The sequence below is a fragment of the Anabas testudineus genome, chromosome 16 (genome assembly GCF_900324465.2).
Source record: "Anabas testudineus chromosome 16, fAnaTes1.2, whole genome shotgun sequence".
In the NCBI taxonomy this organism is placed as follows: domain Eukaryota; kingdom Metazoa; phylum Chordata; class Actinopteri; order Anabantiformes; family Anabantidae; genus Anabas; species Anabas testudineus.
In genome coordinates this window covers 22187878-22205169 of record NC_046625.1, presented here as the reverse complement: position 1 = coordinate 22205169, position 17292 = coordinate 22187878, and the positions used below count along the sequence as shown (strand labels likewise).

The window sequence follows — 17292 nt, the reverse complement described above, 5'->3', positions numbered from 1 at the left end:
ATTTTATTGTGATGTCATACTGTCATTTTTTAAATATTCACAACTGACCAGACAACAAAACCAATCTCAGCGTAAACACTAAGATTCTACTACTATGTACTTATACTTTTTAACCAAAACACAGGATGATTTCTAGAAATGAAATTCTACCCTTGCAATCATCTCAACTACAAATCCCAGAGCTCTTTGCCAGGCTCTAATCTGGTCATATGACCAGGCAACAGAAACAGGTGATCCCTTGTCATATGATGTTGTTAGCCAAGGCTGAGGAGCACGAGCATCAGAGCTGAATCAGAGCCCACATCATTCCCTACGTTGAAAGGTAAAGCTGGAGGAATCCCTCCTTTTCACCCTGTGTTTTACCGCCTTTAGTGATGGATGCTCCAGCCTCACACGCAGATAAAAGAGGAGGAGAAGGGGAGGGGAGGAGGAGGAGGGAGGAGATGGGAAGCAGGGAAGCAGGGATGAGGGGGATGGTAGGCCTTCAGGCTTGTCTCTCCATTGCTATATGTAGCCAACAAGGATTCACAGATGTTTGAACTGTGCAAATAGCTGCTGTGAACATATTAAGCCTGAGGTGAGGAGATATAGTGAGGGGATATATGATATACGTATGTGTTTTACGAGCAGCTCAACCTTCACTATAAGATCTGTGTATGTGGTGTACTTCTGGGAGTCCAGGATGGATAGATGATTGAGTTTGGTTTGATTTTGTCATCTACTAAGACCAAGTCTTTTTAATAATGTTAAGCATGTCAGGTGAACATAGGTTTTTAAAAACAATAAAAAGTATGTTTACAGAAGACTGTAACGTCCTCCTGTTGGTACAGGTCCTTCCAAAAAAAGCTTCTTAATTGATGGTGGCCAAAATCTGCATTCCTTGCTCTATGCAATTTATACTTAAACATCTTTGATAATATAAGGCTTCAGCTTCCTAAAGGGATTCACATTAATGTGATGTTTTCAAAAGTTGCAGCCGTTGACAGGCCCTTAGTGTTACTTTCATTCACGGAAAACACAACAAGGGAACTTCACAATAAAAGACTTTACTTTTAGAAGAAATCTACTTCGTTTAATAATGAAGTCTCATACGAGCTTTAGATACACATTTTCTCACAGGAAAAACATGTTGGATACTGGTCCCCATCACTGCCACAAGGAATGAGCAGTAGGACAGATTACAGCAAGGAAGCTAACATTTGTGTGAATTACACATGGATTCACATGGTTTATATATGTTTTTGTCTACGTCTGCCTGACTGAATTTTGAGCATGTTTTTATGGTAGTGTGATTACATGTAATGTAATGTTAATGTAACTGGTTCAAATTTAACCTGAAAGTCACTGTTTTTTTTTTTTGTTTTTTGTTTTTTTTAACGATGTCCTGTTCTGTTCATGCAACATGGAGTACTGAATGCCATTTCTGTTTTTCAAGTGAGATGTGTGTTTTATCCAGATGTTATTGTTACTCCTCTCGATTGGTGAACTGTATTTATTGTAATATGGTCCAGTATGCATATATAATACCAGCTTCAGGATCGGAGAGGTGAGAGAGGAGATAAGGAAGGATGGAGAGAGGGGGGACAAACAGAAAGAGAGAAACACCTGGCTAAAAACAGTACAACCATCAACAACAGCACATCAATTAGCATAAGTAAATAAATGAAGAAATGATTATGACAATAGTAATAAAAATAATAATACATCAAAGTAATAAAATAAATAAATACTAATAATTCAATCAGTCATCATAAGAAAAACTATTAATAATAACATTAATAATAATATTAATTATATTAACTGTAGAAACAACAGCAATGGTAATAGAAATAATAGTAACAGTAAGCAAACAGTGCAAACATGCAACGTAAACCAACCAGTTCAGATATATATACAAATATACAAATATAAATGAGCAAAGTCAGCACTTTGAAGGAAAATCCAAAAGTGCTGCAGAGCAGAGCCAACAGAAAACAGCTGTAATCCTGACAAGATTAATGGACAAGTATGTTTGCACATAAAGTACAATTAGACTCCAGACAGCGATAATGATTAAGTGTTCATTTAAGTTATGGCATGTGGGAGGAACCTGGTGCTTGTGTTCTTGTGGTGTTTTGGCATACAGTGTTCTGTAGCGCCAACCAGAGGGGAGGACATAGAACAAGTTGTGTTGACGGTGTCTGTGTTTGTCTGCATATAATCATGCATTCTAATCAAATAGTTGATCTCAACGCATAATCCTCACTGACATATGGAGCTCTTTGTACAGTCATGGCCAAACGTTTTGACACCGACACACATTTCAAGCAGAAGGCCACAACTTCAGGATATCCAGCAGGGGCGGTTCTAGACTCTTTTTAAGGGTCTAGAACCGGGGGTCTTCAGTCTGTCAAACTATCTAAATGTATTGAAAGTATAAATTTAACTTTTTAAAATAAAAATAAAAGAACTAAGAGATGCAGGACATGCCAAATATTGGAAATACATTGGTGCTTGTTAAAAATGCATTGATACCGTGGTGTAGAGTTTGATAAGTAAAATGAAAATACAGCTCACTGGTGCAACTAATGTTTGGTTGAAACATCTTCTCTTCTGCAAATATTTCTGAGGGGAGACTATTGAAGTCACTGCCCAATTGACCTTAGCTTCTAAGCCTACAGGTGGATTCTTTAGTGACAGATGGGCTTGTTTAGTTTTAAGCGGTAGTAATGAGTGTGCAGATACTTGTTGTGAGCAACCAGACAGTTGCAGCACTTTGAGAGCAGTGGGAGAGCAGACCTTTCTGATCCCGCTAAACTGTGAAGACTGCAGACTTTACTTCATAAACTGTATTATAAGAACATAAATCTCAACGTGGTGAACTGTTTGACTTTGGGTGCTCCTTATTCCACAGTGAGTCCTCAAGGAGGAATGTGGACATGATTAAGCATGTACACTGCCATGTAATCATAACATGAAATAGTCTAAAGCACAGTCGATGTGCTCCTTAATATCTGTTAATACAGAATAAAATGGCCAGAACACAGGAAGCACAACAGGATACAAACAGGCAACCATAAGATCAAACTCCCTCCACATTTTTTGGCTTCTGTGAAATGAAGTGTTGTATGTGTGGTACTGTTAGCCAGAGTATATGTAACAGGAAGCTGAATCGTGGGTGTTTTCTGCGTGACTCATTCCTCTATTGACCGCCCTGGACACTGGATTGCTTTCTTACCACTCTCGCTTTTCTTTCATCCTCACATTTGCTATTTTAGTTGCTATTTGATTAGTATTTTTTGATACACTTGGGAATTCATCTTCTCCTAAATCACTGTAAGCTGGCCAGGCCTTGATGCATCAAATAAAAATCATGATGTTTCCTCCACCATACTTTACAGTTGGGGGGGTTATTTTCATGATGATATGCAGTGACCTTTTTACACCAGATGTAGTGCTGTGTCTTCTTGTTCAATATAGTTTCATCAGTCCAAAAAACATTTTGCCAATACTGCTGTAGAGTGTTAATGTGCTCCTTGGCCAACTTCAGGCATTCAGCAGTGTTTTTTTTAGTAAGTAGCTGCTTTCTTCGTGGTGTCCTACCATAGACACCCTGCTTGTTCAATGTTTTACGTACTGTAGACTCATGAACACAGATGTTAGCCAGTTCCAATGATGCCTTCAAATCTTTGGCTGTCACTCAGGGTTGTTTCTTTACCTAATTAATGAGTGTTGTGCTCTTGGGGTGATTTTGACTGGCCGCCCACATTTTTGTAGAGTAGTAACCCTTTCCAGCTTTGTGTAAAACAACAATTCTCACTGCTCTTGTACAGAGAAAACTTAAAAAGGTTGATTGGTTTTTGTCAGTCAAAGTAGCTCTAGTCTAACCTTAAAAGACATTAAATAATTTTTTGTGTTATTATTTTAGGCACATCATATTTGTTAATACTCGTGGCTTTGATAAAAATCCGATAATATTTTATAACAAATTAATGCAGAAAAACATGAAATTCCAAAAAGTTCACATATGTTTTTTTTGCCACTGTATATATACATGTATATGTGTAACTCTCACACTTGAGATTATGGTCAGCAAAATGTTGAACATGATTCTCAACAAAGTCCACAGGAAACAGGAATAGGATCTACAGGCTAACAGATAACTGAATGAATAGAGGAGTAGTTAAGTAAAGTATAGTAAGTATATTGTATGGAAAACAGGTTGCATTTCAGCATGTTCTGAAAGTGTCGAGACCGTGGGTTCCAGCAGGAGCCAACATGAGTGTTTACAGCTTGTTCTTCTGCTGCCAGCAAAATCAATTAGGACTCCTGTTTTCCCTACAAACTGAGAAAGTGCAGACTTGTACATCCCGGTGTCTTCCATTAATGTTTCTGTGAGGCAGATTATGTAGTGTGTGTGTGTTTATCTATACATAAGCATATATGTTGAGCATTTCAAACTGTCTTTGTGAGGTGTTTTAACATGGCTACATAATATCTGACCCAGTAGTTGTGGGGACTGGGGTCCACTTAGTTATTCTAACCAGTATAAGTAGCATGGACAGGGATGTGCATATCTACTGGAAGCTTTCAGGAAGAGTTGCTATATGTGAACCTGTTCTGTAACTACACTAGCGTCTCTGCTACCTAGCAAGTGTCACAATCAGAGCCATGCTGTCTGTGTTTAAGGGATATACATTTGTGTTTACCATTTATTGTTTCATTACACACCATAGAAATAATAGGACATCTTCCCTCAAGGACACAAGGAGGCCATCACCACTACTGTTTATTGTTATTATATTATTATATATATATTATGAGACAGAATACATTAAATTAAAACCAGAGAGATCGTATCTTCTAATTTCTGCACAAAGAGAGTGCAGAAATTAAATGACAATTAATTATAAATAATTAAATGATTTCGTGTCTATGCTCTTAACCCTCAATGGCATGCAAAAGATTGTGAACCTTTTATGACCCCACGTTAGGGCCCCCAAATACTCCTATAACAATAGCAATCATGGAGCACTTTTAAAGGGAAACCAAGGTGATAGTTGATGGCTTTATCTGGTTGAAAGTGCTGAAATCTCTGCAGCGACACACCCAGACATTTCCCAGTGTCAGCATAACATGAGCTCCTCCACCTCCTTTGCATTTGTGAATGATGTTTGCGTATGGCTCCTATTCAGAGCTGCCATCTGCTGTGGTGTTTGCATAAACAAATGATCATCCTTTGGCAGAGTCGCAGCGTGTTGACAATTTGCTTTTGCTCAGTATTGTGTGATTAAGAACAACTCCACTATTCACTGGCCATCACACAGGTATAAGCAAACATTCTCCCAATGCCATGTATTTACCCGTGATGTGTATAGTGTTTTCCTGCAGGGCAAAGTTCAGGGTAATGAACACGTCACATTGCTCTAATGTGAAATGTCAGAATCACCATATGTGATAATGTAGGAGGCAAATTTCTTTTAGTGTTTCTCAGTGCTAAATATTGTGTTTGCAGCATTGTATTCAAATCTCATTAAATTAAGCTTCTTTCTGCACAGATAGCTTAAATTAAAGTGGACAGGTTTGGATTTTTTCAAGCTGGTCTGAAGGTGCCTACAGTCGTTAGAGTCTATTTAAGACTGATTTCCCTCCTTCTTTTTCCTCTGATAGCAGTTCCTCCCATGCCAACCTGTCGGACTGAATTGATTAGCGGGTACATTTACACTGAGTTGTTAATCCACCAATCTACTACAAAGTCCTGAAATAGATGAAAGTGGTCCAACTGTAGGAGCATATTTACGTTCCACTAATCATCCTTTTGCAATCGGTGATGAACTGATGAGATTTTGATGGTGAGGGAGTTAAAAGGTTAAGTCCATTGCCACCTGAAGTTTTTCCCTTTCTTGTCAAAGCTATATCTGACCCTGGAAGTGTGGTGCAGCTATTCTGAAAGACTGAGGTTACAAGTGGCTGATATGAATTCTCTTTGTGCTACAAGAAGCCACTTAACACAATTTGAGCTAGGGTTAAAGATGGTTTCTGGACACATACCTTCAGCTGAAAGGAGAACTGTCCAGACTACCTTTAGCCTACAGTCAATGCTTTGTTTAAACTCTCCTTTTTATGTTTGACTTATCTGAAATCCTACTTAATAATTTAGTCGAGATATTGATTGTGGCCACACTGATGTGTTCTTGTATAACCTACTGTATCTACAACTTATCTTTATGTGCAGAGCTGCTGTCAAAGGGTTCTGTGACCCAGAGTCTTTGAACAGTACTGAAAGCAGTACAGAAATATTCATGGTTGGTTTTCAAGCGAGGCTCACTCTTCTAACCAATGAGACTTTCTCAAAAACTGCAACATTTCTGGTATTTCTGCTTGTTTATATTGATATTCATTTTCCAGCATTAATTTCTTTTAATGTCAAGTTAATGATAAACTTACAGTAAATAAAGCACTGGGTAGAGTATAGTGGAGCAGGTCTCATGCTGTACATTTGCTTATGCCAACTTTAGTTGCATAAATAAAAATACTTGGGAGTATCAAAAGTAATGTAAAATCAATGATAATGATATTATTAGTGTGGACTTTTGCTGCAATAATTTATTATTTGTTCTGTCCCAAGTCCTTTCACCCATGATTCTAATTATTTCAATGATCATCATCAATGATGGAGCAAATGTCTAACAATTCTCAAAAGTCTAACAATTTTATTTTGAATGACTTATTTACTGCTTGGTAGAATTTATTGTTGGTGTTTAACAGTATTTGCATGTGTTAACAATAAGATTCTGATACATTAAACCTACCCAAATGAATGTAGTGGTGTAAACGTCTAAACCTGCACATTATATAATGTACTGTATTATACAAATGTATGTTTTGAACCTGGCACCTGACAGGGCTAGAATTATCCAGTCAGCTGTGCTTGGTGCACAGGTTTACAGAATACATTAAGCTGAAGTTATGCTTCTCCATAGGTAGACAATAATGTCATTACATACCTACATGTATGCAAAAAAAGATGTTATGGGTAAACACAGGCCACAGTGTAGTCAATGTGCAAACCTCCCAAATGTCAACAAAGTCTTGTGATGACCTGAGTTGATTCAACTGGTCCATTACATTACTATTAAATTTTTATTATAAAAAAGGGTTAAATAAGTATATCTCTGTGAAATGACCTCCAACAAGGTCTTATTTGCATGTACAGTGCATGCTCCAAAAGTAACGTGATAAAGAATTAGCAGTCAAATTTGGTGCGGTGGCTAAAAGATATTTGGTGTGTGGGAGATTATTTCTTATATTTTTACACAAGAAGCTTCAAAATTTAATGAATTGTACTGAGCACAGTTCATGCTTGCTGGAGCATGAACCTATTTCGGACACTCTGTGAGCTTCCCTCTACGACCTCAGGCCAAAAGATCTACATTGCACACAAAATATCTCATTGGCAGATTGCCTTGAAAGACTACATTTCTCTTAGCTACACGGTAAAGCTCAGGGCCTCTTCCTGTGGCACCAGGCACAATTAGAATAAACTTGTCATTATGTTATGTACATCGCTGTAGCATTGCACTGTTAATAAGCCCTGTAGCCTCCAGCGCGACTTCAGACCTTTAGTCTTGTTATTATGACACAAAAGACGCTACAGGAATGCAGACATTTCTTTCCTGCCAAGAGAGGGTGAAAATGAGCATTGCAGCTCAACTAATAGCTTAAGTGAGTGACTCGAATGCTGCATGGCAACTGAGACCTTTTAGTAAGGACAGGGAGGAAAGGGAAAGAGGCCTTTTCTGGATTTAATTTGTGTATTCGTGGAGACAAGGGGCCTTGCCATCAGAGATAACAAGGCCGGGCTCTGTGATGTGTGAATAATGGCCGGACAAAGGTTTAGACATCATTAGAATAATCAGTCCTGATGTGGACAGAGATGCACGGTAATACAGGGGAGGCCTACTGATGGCTGATATCACACTAATTAAGATGCTGCTGCTCCACTATTCTCTTTTTTTGACAGCACTGATGTTCTACTACCATATATGATCAAACCTCTGCCTGGGAGTTTTGTTTTAAAATGCTGCTGGTCAATGATTCATCGTAATGTGCCTGTGAAATTGTATTCATCTTTGCTCTTTCATTCATTAGCCTTTTTTATTTGTCCTGCGTGGGTCATGTTCTGGTGTGATGCAGCTCCCTTGGCCAGTTCAGTCTGAGCTAAAAGAGATTTTAGTTTCACGTGTAGATTTGTTGTGTTCTTCATTTTGCTGATGCAAAAATATTTGAGCTTTTGGATAATGTTCAGCTGCGGCTCAGTGCTGCTGGGGAGCATTCAGCATGTTTGAGGTTTTATTGTATTCCACAGCTCATCTTGCTGTCTCCCAGATTGGAAACCCCATTGATCATATCAGATTTGTTAAGTAATTGATTGTTACTGGTTATTAACCTCCCAGAACTTTGGACCTGCTTGCCAGCCACTGAGAACAGCCTGTAATCAGTCACAAATGGCAGCCGCTAATGAAATTAGTTCCTGGTTCTGCTTCACAACTTTGTTTGTTCCACAAAGTATTGGCAAGGGCATAGAGATGCCATGGTTTACTCTCCCCAGAGAATGGAGCGATAGAACAGCAGAATGTAGATAATGAGCTGCTGTGTCTCTGTTGTCTCTGTGTAATTACTCATGTGTCTGACTAAAATATAAAGATGAGGACGTGAAAAGTTGGACTTGTGATAGTTTGTGTAATGTCACTATAGACACACGTGTTGACCAACTATGACAGGCTATGAGCCCCGCCTTTGAGTTATTATGTTACTGTCATCTAGATGTAATGCCCTGAAAGTTGTTGGACGCGTGTCTTAGTCAGATATAGATGAGGATATTATTTATTTTCAGAAAGCCAGACATATTTAGCCTAACTTAATCATTATATGATCAACTTAAATATTTAATATTTTTGTCTTAGCTACACCAAACCTGTTGTTGTGACTGAGGCTTCCTGTGGCTTTGCAAGGCCTTTGACATGTAATGACACGCCACAGGACTGGACAAAGCATCACAATCTGACACACTGGTAATGGGAATAGGTTGTTTTTCCACATTCAGTAAGCACAAAGCAACATTAGCAACCAAAGCAGTGTTTCTGTCCACCCAAGGAATTATGCCATTTTGATGCTAATGTCCTGTCTCTCCGTGTCCTGTGTAGAATATCTGGCTCTTCACCAGCTAAATACACCATTTTGTTTAATTCATCTTAACCTTGTGTTGATCATCATCACACTAATTGCTTCTGTCAGAGATATCAGGTTATGCAAGTATTGAGATATGTGTTAGCATTTTCTGTATTAGAGTTATATGCTGTCATAGAGCAGGATGTACCTTACGCACAGGAGCAGTGTATAGATCCCCAGCTCCTGTCTCTGGGCAAGACACTGAACTCCAAGTGTCCACAGCACCTGAATGACTGATGTGTCTCACAATTCCCAGAGGGATTAGTAAGATAGTTAAACAATTTAATATAACCAGGTCCAAACATTATTAGTTTGACAATAATTTCAATATTTTTTAAATAAATTAATGAATTTGAGGGACATTATAAGTGTAAGACTGTGTACGTGGCATCATTGCTGTAATGGTGCTTTACCCTAATGTAGAATAAATGTTAGGTGAAGATAAAAATGTAAATGTCACCTTTGGTTTACCATAATCTAGTCAGACAAATGTGACTGCACATGTATACAGTATACTCCGAGGTCCTGCCTGTTCATAGAGACCAACATTATGCACGTAGTCCTGATTTTGCCACACCTCTCAGCCCCCTAGGGCTTCAAAGTTGAGGTAAACAAATAAATGCGTGAGACAAATTATCAGTTTTCTCTCTAACCCCCCCCCTTTTTTTTTTTTTTTTCACTGTGTGTGTCTCTGAAGACACACACTCTCTCTCTCTCTCTCACACACACACACACACACACACACACACAGCAGAGCTTTCCCTCCCAGCATGATTGTGTCTGACTTTAGTAAACAGTCAAATTTCCGAGTTGACTCATTTAGACTCGCGCATGCTACTTTGTGTTCATTTCAGTTTCAGTGTGGTTTGGGATGAAAATCTTTTGAATGGGAAGATGAATCCCTCTGTGTAATCTCGTCTAACCACTACCCTGTTACTTTGCCTGTCTGAGGTCTGTTGTCATGCTTATTAGAGATCTATTTGCACATATGATGGCAGAGAGTCCAAATACGCAAACACAAATTTCTTCACATTTGGAAAAAAAAGACAGTTTTATGACAGTTTTGAGTAGTGATCTAAGAGCAACATTCATAGACCTTCATATAAATGACCTGATAATCTATTGAAATTAGAATAATACAATAATAATAATAATAAATAATAATAAAAACATGTAGCTGTTTGACATGTTAGCTTCCACTGACTCTCTCACACTTCCCCACCGCTCAGATGCAACAGTGCTGCACTAAGCAGAATGTCGTGTGGTGTGAGAGCATCACTTTTTCACTATAAGGATGACAGAAAAAAAAAGAAAACACCAGAAGACATGTTAACAAAACGTGCTTTTAAAGGATAAGAAAACTATATCTGATCTGATCAGGTCAGTAATTACTAAAATACAGGAGTCCCCCTTTAAAGCCTATAAACTACCAATTAGCATTCAATTTAATACAACCTGCATGCGTAGCTGCATTTGTAATTGCAATTTCATTGTTCAAAGCCCTCTTTCTTGTGTACTTTCCACCACTTTGTCCACCTGCCTGTGTACCTCATCTACCACGCTCTGTTGAGCCAATCTGATTGTAATGTAATCAATTGTGTTTGCTTTGAAAGTATTCTCCAGATTAGCCCTGAGCTTATCAGCCAGCCTAAGCAGCATGATTGTCTCCTAGAGCATGACCAGATGAGTGCTCGACATTGTATTTGGAAATGCCTTTGATTATCTTGTCATAACCAGAGAATGAAATCCATTCACTCAAGAGTCAGCTTTTGTTGAGGCCTGACTGAGATGCATCTTATCGTCTAGTTCCAACAATTTAGCTGTGCGACGTTTAATCTGAATATTAAGAGAAGGTGATGGCTGCTACCCACTGTCCAAAAATACCATTACATGTTAGCCTGATAAAAGAATATCGTGGAATGGAATGCCTCCTGTGTGGCGATTTAAGCATTCAAGAGGCTTGTAATGCCGGTGTGTGTGTGTGTGTGCGTGTGTTTGCTGAGGTCTATTCACCACAATCGGTATTGTGTAGCCATGGTGACGGCTGTGAGGGGCTCTGAGAAAGCAATCTCCAGGAAGTCATAGCCGCGGGGTAAAGCATATGTGGCATGAGGATTGCACCAGAAGGCCGCATCGCGGATGTCCAGTTGGCCATCTGTTGCGGTTCTGCAGCCAGGGCCAGGAAGCCCCCTAGAAACCACACAGGAAGAATGGCATTTTCAAAATGCCAGGGCCCGGGACAGCACCAGCTTCCCCTGGGAGCTTCTCGACACATCCTGGACACTGAGCTTTCAGACACTTTCAGTGGGACTTCCAGAAAACATCCTCGACCAGAGCGATGACTGCGTGCAGAGCATTTGTTGGTGTGCAGAATGAGACCACTAGAGTGGAAGTGGACACAGCATGGCTCACTCATCGGCCAAAGATCATTACTCTTCCTTATCTCGGGCCAAGTCCTCAGGCTGCTCCACTCCATTCCAAACAGGGAGCCCATTACCAGGCCGCATCAATGGAGGCCTGTCCACAAGGTCTGAGTAGACCTATTGTCATTCCACTGCTGATGTGACGTTACGGCTACGACGTATCTGTATTTTTTTTGTGAATGAAATAAACACTTAGGTTACTGTTGGATTTACTGTTAAATACACAACAGGACACCAAACAAGGTTACGATACCATAATATGTAAGATGAATTCAAACCAAGTTTAAGACGCCTTTTGTGAGAATAATTTTGTTTCACTTTCATTGTAGAATGAATGGTGGTTTGATAATAATTTTAGGTTACAGAATGGTCTTGGGTTGTGGTTGTTGTGATGACTCAACTACCACATTGCCATGGTAATGCATGGGTGGAAAGGAAACGAAAAGCAGTCTGGGAAATTGCTGTTAAGGGACTTGAATGTTCCAAGGTTTTCTTTCCCATATTTGTATTTCTAGAACGCAAAGTCAAAATTGATTGATTTAATGGTCACCTGAATATGACTGCCTGTCATAGTCTGCTGTTATTTGCAGAAATATTTTAATATTATAAAACATCAACAGGGGCAATATGGTGGTGCAGTGATACTGGCTTGTCACCGCACAAGAAGGGCCTGTGTTCAAATTCACTCGTCAGCTGGGTGGCTCACTGTGTGGAGTTTGCATGTTCTCCCTGTGTCTGTGTGGGTTCTCTCTGAGTACTCCGGCTTCCTCCCACTGTCCAAATAAATGCATGTTAGGTTAAATGACAAAGTGTGAGTGTGTGTGTGTGTGTGTGTGTGTGTGTGTGTGTGTGTGTGTGTGTATGTGTGAATGTTATATTTTGTCACTCTGATAGACTGACCTGTCCAGGGTGTACCCCGCTCCTACCCAATGACAGCTGGGATAGGCTTCAGCACTCTTGCGACCCTTGAGAGGACAAGCAGTTAGGAAAATAAAGGATGTGTTTCCAGACAGAGCTAAAATGCAGTAGAACCAGCAGAATGCATGCACAGTATAAACCTTTATAAACCTACACAATGTACAGGTACACTATCTTAGACAATATACTGTCATTTGTTCTCTAAGACTAAAAGTCTCTAAAACCTTTTTTTTTTAAAGGGCAAGCTGGTCAAAAAGACAACAAATTGCACAATGGTTGTTAGAGAAAAGCTAAAGTATGTTAGGAACCTATTGTATAGCAAATTGTATTGTATAGTAAACAACAATGCACACAATGGCCCTAAATTCAATCAGTAAAACCAAACAAGTTAATTTAATTTGTTTCTGCAATTTGCTTCACATACTTAAAGCTGAAAACACATTTTTCGTCTTTCTAAATTCTTGTCTGTACACTATGTCCAGACAGCAAATGTGCTCTAAAATTATAATTGGAAACTCTGTGAGGTCAGTTTTACAAAATTATGAGGAAAACTCACCTAGAATGGATGGCATCCTCAATGTGCAAAAACAACAGGAACATCTTCTTCTACGTCTTAAGACAAGATTTTATGTGATGCGAATGCCTCTGAAAAGAGCAGACTCATAATGTGGCTTAGCGTGTTGTGTCTGACGTCTTTGTGTCTCTCTTGAACCAAAAATATGTCCCTCTGACATATGAGTTGTGTTATTATGCTTCAACCTAACTATAATCCAGCACACGCCTTCTGGTTATTTTCCTGTTTGCTTTTTGCCCTCTTTCAGGGGCCACCATTCTAAAAATACAATCAGCTGCAATAGCCGTTGAAAAGCCTGACTTGAGATGTTACTGTAGGTATGCGGGTGCGGGTTACACAACTCCGAGGTAACATAATAGCTACATTTTTTTTATTTTTATTTCAAAGGTCAGATGAAAAGGAAGCCAGATAAAGTCTCCTGCACGCTCAGCTGTCCTTTAGAGAAAGGCCACAGCCACATTGGGAGTAAGAGGAAGAGAGGCAGAAGGGGGGAAAAAAAGGAGAGCAGAACAGTTCTTAAGCACAGATTAGTGAGAGGAGTTTGTGGAATAATGAACAGTTTCCCCTTAGGACCATCACCTGCTCCACGGCACATTCGTATGCATGCGAGGCAGCGACGTGTGGCAGAAAACTCTCATCCTGCCATTGACAATCCAATCAAATAAGTGCAGAGAGGACAACCTTTTTGGTCCTTTCAAACAAATGAAAGCTCCATAGCGCTTTAGTCCTCTGGCTCAAGGTCACCTTTGACTAAAGCATATCTGTCTCGCTTTGGGACGTGTAGGCTTCTCTTTCTCTAAAGTGTTATTGATAATCGTCTGGCTCTAATGTGTGTGCTGTGCCCGGACACCTGCCTCACTAAAAAATATACAGTTGCTTCCTTTCAGACACGGCGAGCACCTATCAATCTTTCCCATCTTTTGAGGATACAACTTTTTGAAGTGTTAACAATTGCATCATTTGGAAACGGCCACATTGTTTTCTCTAAGGTCATTGCTGAGATCTAGTTTAATGACAAATGATACTGATGATCAAAGTTACAAAAAGTGCAAGCTGAGACAACTAGACTAGTGTTTTTAAGTTATTTCCAGATCAGTGCAGTGATTCTGTCCCTGAACGCATTCAGCATCGAAGGAACAGAGACGCTTCTGCTGTCAAAGGCAGCTCATGCACCGTGAACGGAGGAATTTGCATTCCATGTCTAGATTTCTGGGAATCGGTACGTATTTGCCAGTGTCACAGAGGAGCTATGAAAACCCCCTATCATTACAATTACTACTTGTACAATATATTTGTTTGAAGTTTCAGGAAGGATAAAAGTCATGGAAAGTAAACTATGGTGAAGGTTGGAGAAAGATCTGGTCTGTGACAGGAAGTGAATTCTTATTCTTCTGTAGGTCAGATGTGCTATTGCCCATTTACTTCACAGCCTTCTAAGGCCTCGATGCCCTTCTCTTTCTGAATACAGACTGGGCACACTACTTGCTCTGTCGGCATGCTGAATCAACCAATTCCTGAGCATACTGGAATGAACCAAAACATGTCAATTTGCTGATAAGGTGTGACATTGGTGAGCTGGATTTCTGGTTTTTGAAGGCAGTGACAAATGATCCACGCAGTTTGTTCAGTCATTGAATCTGATCCTTGCCAAAGCTTTGAATTGAAGATTTTCATCACTGTATACTATTTTTTTTTATTTTAGCCTAATTTCTAAGTCATGTTTTGATTCTTTTTCGTTCTTCATTCACAAAACAAAATGCAACAAAATGTGTTTTTACACAAAGCAAAACAAACAAAAGCAAAAAGTTATTTCAAATAAATTACTCAACAAAAACATAAAAAATAGCATTAAAAAAACCAAAAGAACCAATTGACTGTAATAAATAAATATAAATAAATAAACTAGATTCAATAAAAAAAAACAAGCTGAAAAGGTAAATTCTAGTTTTATTTTATTTTCTTTTATTTTAAAAACATCACCTTTTTCAGGTGCCATCAGTGTTCAGGAAGGCTGCTTAGCAGATATACACCATAATAATAAAATAGTGGAAAATAAAACTAAATGTTTTATTGTAAAGGTTTATGTCACTTTCCTGAGTTTGATAAATTCAGAAACATAAATGCAGCTGGTGAGTGTGTTTCCCAGAGCAACGTGAGTTTATTTAGTTTTTCTGTCTCTGACGTGATTGCCTTTCCCAGACCCATCCAGATGTGATCAGTGGCAGAGAGACACATAGTCATGCTATGCAGATGACATTTATCTCTGCGCCCATGTGTTCCTGAGATTAGTTACGGTCATTACCTTTCCAGTTTCTGACTGGAAGATTTGGAATAGACATTGTAATGTGCACAGGGGCCATTATTATTATCCTCCTATTTAACCTCCACCATTTTTGGAGATTTTTTTTTTTTTTCCAATTCTGTCCAAGTGGAAGCAGGTGGGGTGAATTCTGTCTTTTGCTGGGTTCAGTCACATGGCACTCAGCAGGCTGAAAGGCAATGCTCTTCTGCAGAAAGCCTGAGTATGATCTCTTTTTTTTTCTATGCAAGGCTATTTAATGGTCTGCCAATATTCAGTGCAGGCAACACATCTGTAAAACTACTAGCAGAAATAAAACTAGTAGCAGAAAAGTTAAATCTTACTGGATGAAGCCCAGAAAACTGCATAGCTGCATGCTTTTTCTTTCTGTGTAAGTCAGAAAATGCATTGTGCTTGAATCACATCCATCAAAACCTTTTGTGTACAAGTTCATGTAATTGAAAGAGCTTTTTCTGATTACTTGGAATAGGACAATAAATGATATCAAAGAGACTAATGCATGCAATAAAATCATACAAATAAAATAGAATTAAGAATATATTTAGAGTATAAATCCTTGAAAGTCCATGAACCTTTTACAATTGCCCTCTATTTCTGCATTAATATGACTTACAGCATGATTTATTGCAGAAATTGATCTACCTCTAAATACCGTTTAATGCTGTTTTGCTGGTCTTTTTTGTGTTATTGATCAGCTATAGCAAAAATGTGTGAGAAGCTTTTTGTCAGTGATGGATCACTTTTTTTTGTCAGTTCCATCCGCTTCGGTTCTCTGCGGTGGCTGAGACAACTCCGTCACTGCAAAGTGAATGCCACCTCACTCGGCCTCATCTCCTCTGTTGAAGGTGTCTCTTTTAGCTTATTAGCTCTCAGACGGAGCAGCTGTCTCCATGGTTTCCAAACCCAATTAAAGAGGTTGTTCCAATTAGAGAGTGGAGAGAGCTTGGGTGTGATAGGTAAAAGCACCAAGACCCTGGCCTTACCCAGGACCCCCCTATTCCTAAACTGTCAGAGTGCTGTACTTTCGTCTCTTAATTTATCATGTCTAGACAGTCATCTACACAGCAGACAGCTGTATGAGCTTAACAGTGTTTCATTCTGCTCAAATTGGCATCCCAGAGACACAGAATGTGTCAGAATATGAGATGGTTGGTGTGTGGGAACGGTTTGTTTATGGGTGTATTATCACTGCGGTGTGGATGCCATGATAATATACATGGATTAATTTATGTATTAACACCGGTGCTGCAATCCATATGCAATCAATATAACATCAGTAACAAATCATCACAGGCGCTCCTATCACCATGTGTGACCTAATGAAAGCAGAGCGGTGTGTTCCGCCTCCCTTCTTACACAGTTTTATGATGAGCCAGACTGCTGCTAGTGTTTGCCTTCCTAAGGCCAAAGCTGTGACAGAGAACAAACACAGATAACACATCCTTTGTGTTCCATCAAAACCTCCCCTTTAAGCGTTTACTTTATCCCTGCCAATCCACACATGCTACTGAAGAAGAAAAAAGGCTGTCGGAGATCACTAGATCTTGTTTGTGGGATGACATAAAGCATTCTGCGGGGTGAGGAGGATAAAGACGGTGTCAGGTTGCTAACTGCTCCACAATAATATTGTACGTTACCATTAGCCAGGGCTGGACTGGGATTAAAAATTGGCTCTGGAATTTAGCCCAGACGCATCTACCAAAGGCAGCCAGACAAAAAATTCTTACCCTTCACTAAATGCACCTACTAGTCCTTAATACCACCACTTAGCTGAGTAATGTCCTGCATGTTGCACTCAACATGGAAAATGAGGTCGGTATATAGTGTTCAAGGAAAGCGTCAAGCAG

At 39.3% G+C, this 17292-nt stretch overlaps 1 protein-coding gene across 1 annotated transcript in view; it reads left to right on the top strand.

Moving 5' to 3' along the window:
- Positions 1–257: 257 nt before the first annotated feature.
- The window catches only part of tsnare1 (T-SNARE Domain Containing 1), a 125213-nt gene continuing 108178 nt past the window's right edge, over positions 258–17292 (top strand). Inside the window, exon 1 of the mRNA XM_026372619.1 lies at positions 258–322. The gene's annotated coding sequence lies outside the window, so the exon portion shown is untranslated. The remainder of the gene's footprint in view (positions 323–17292) is intronic.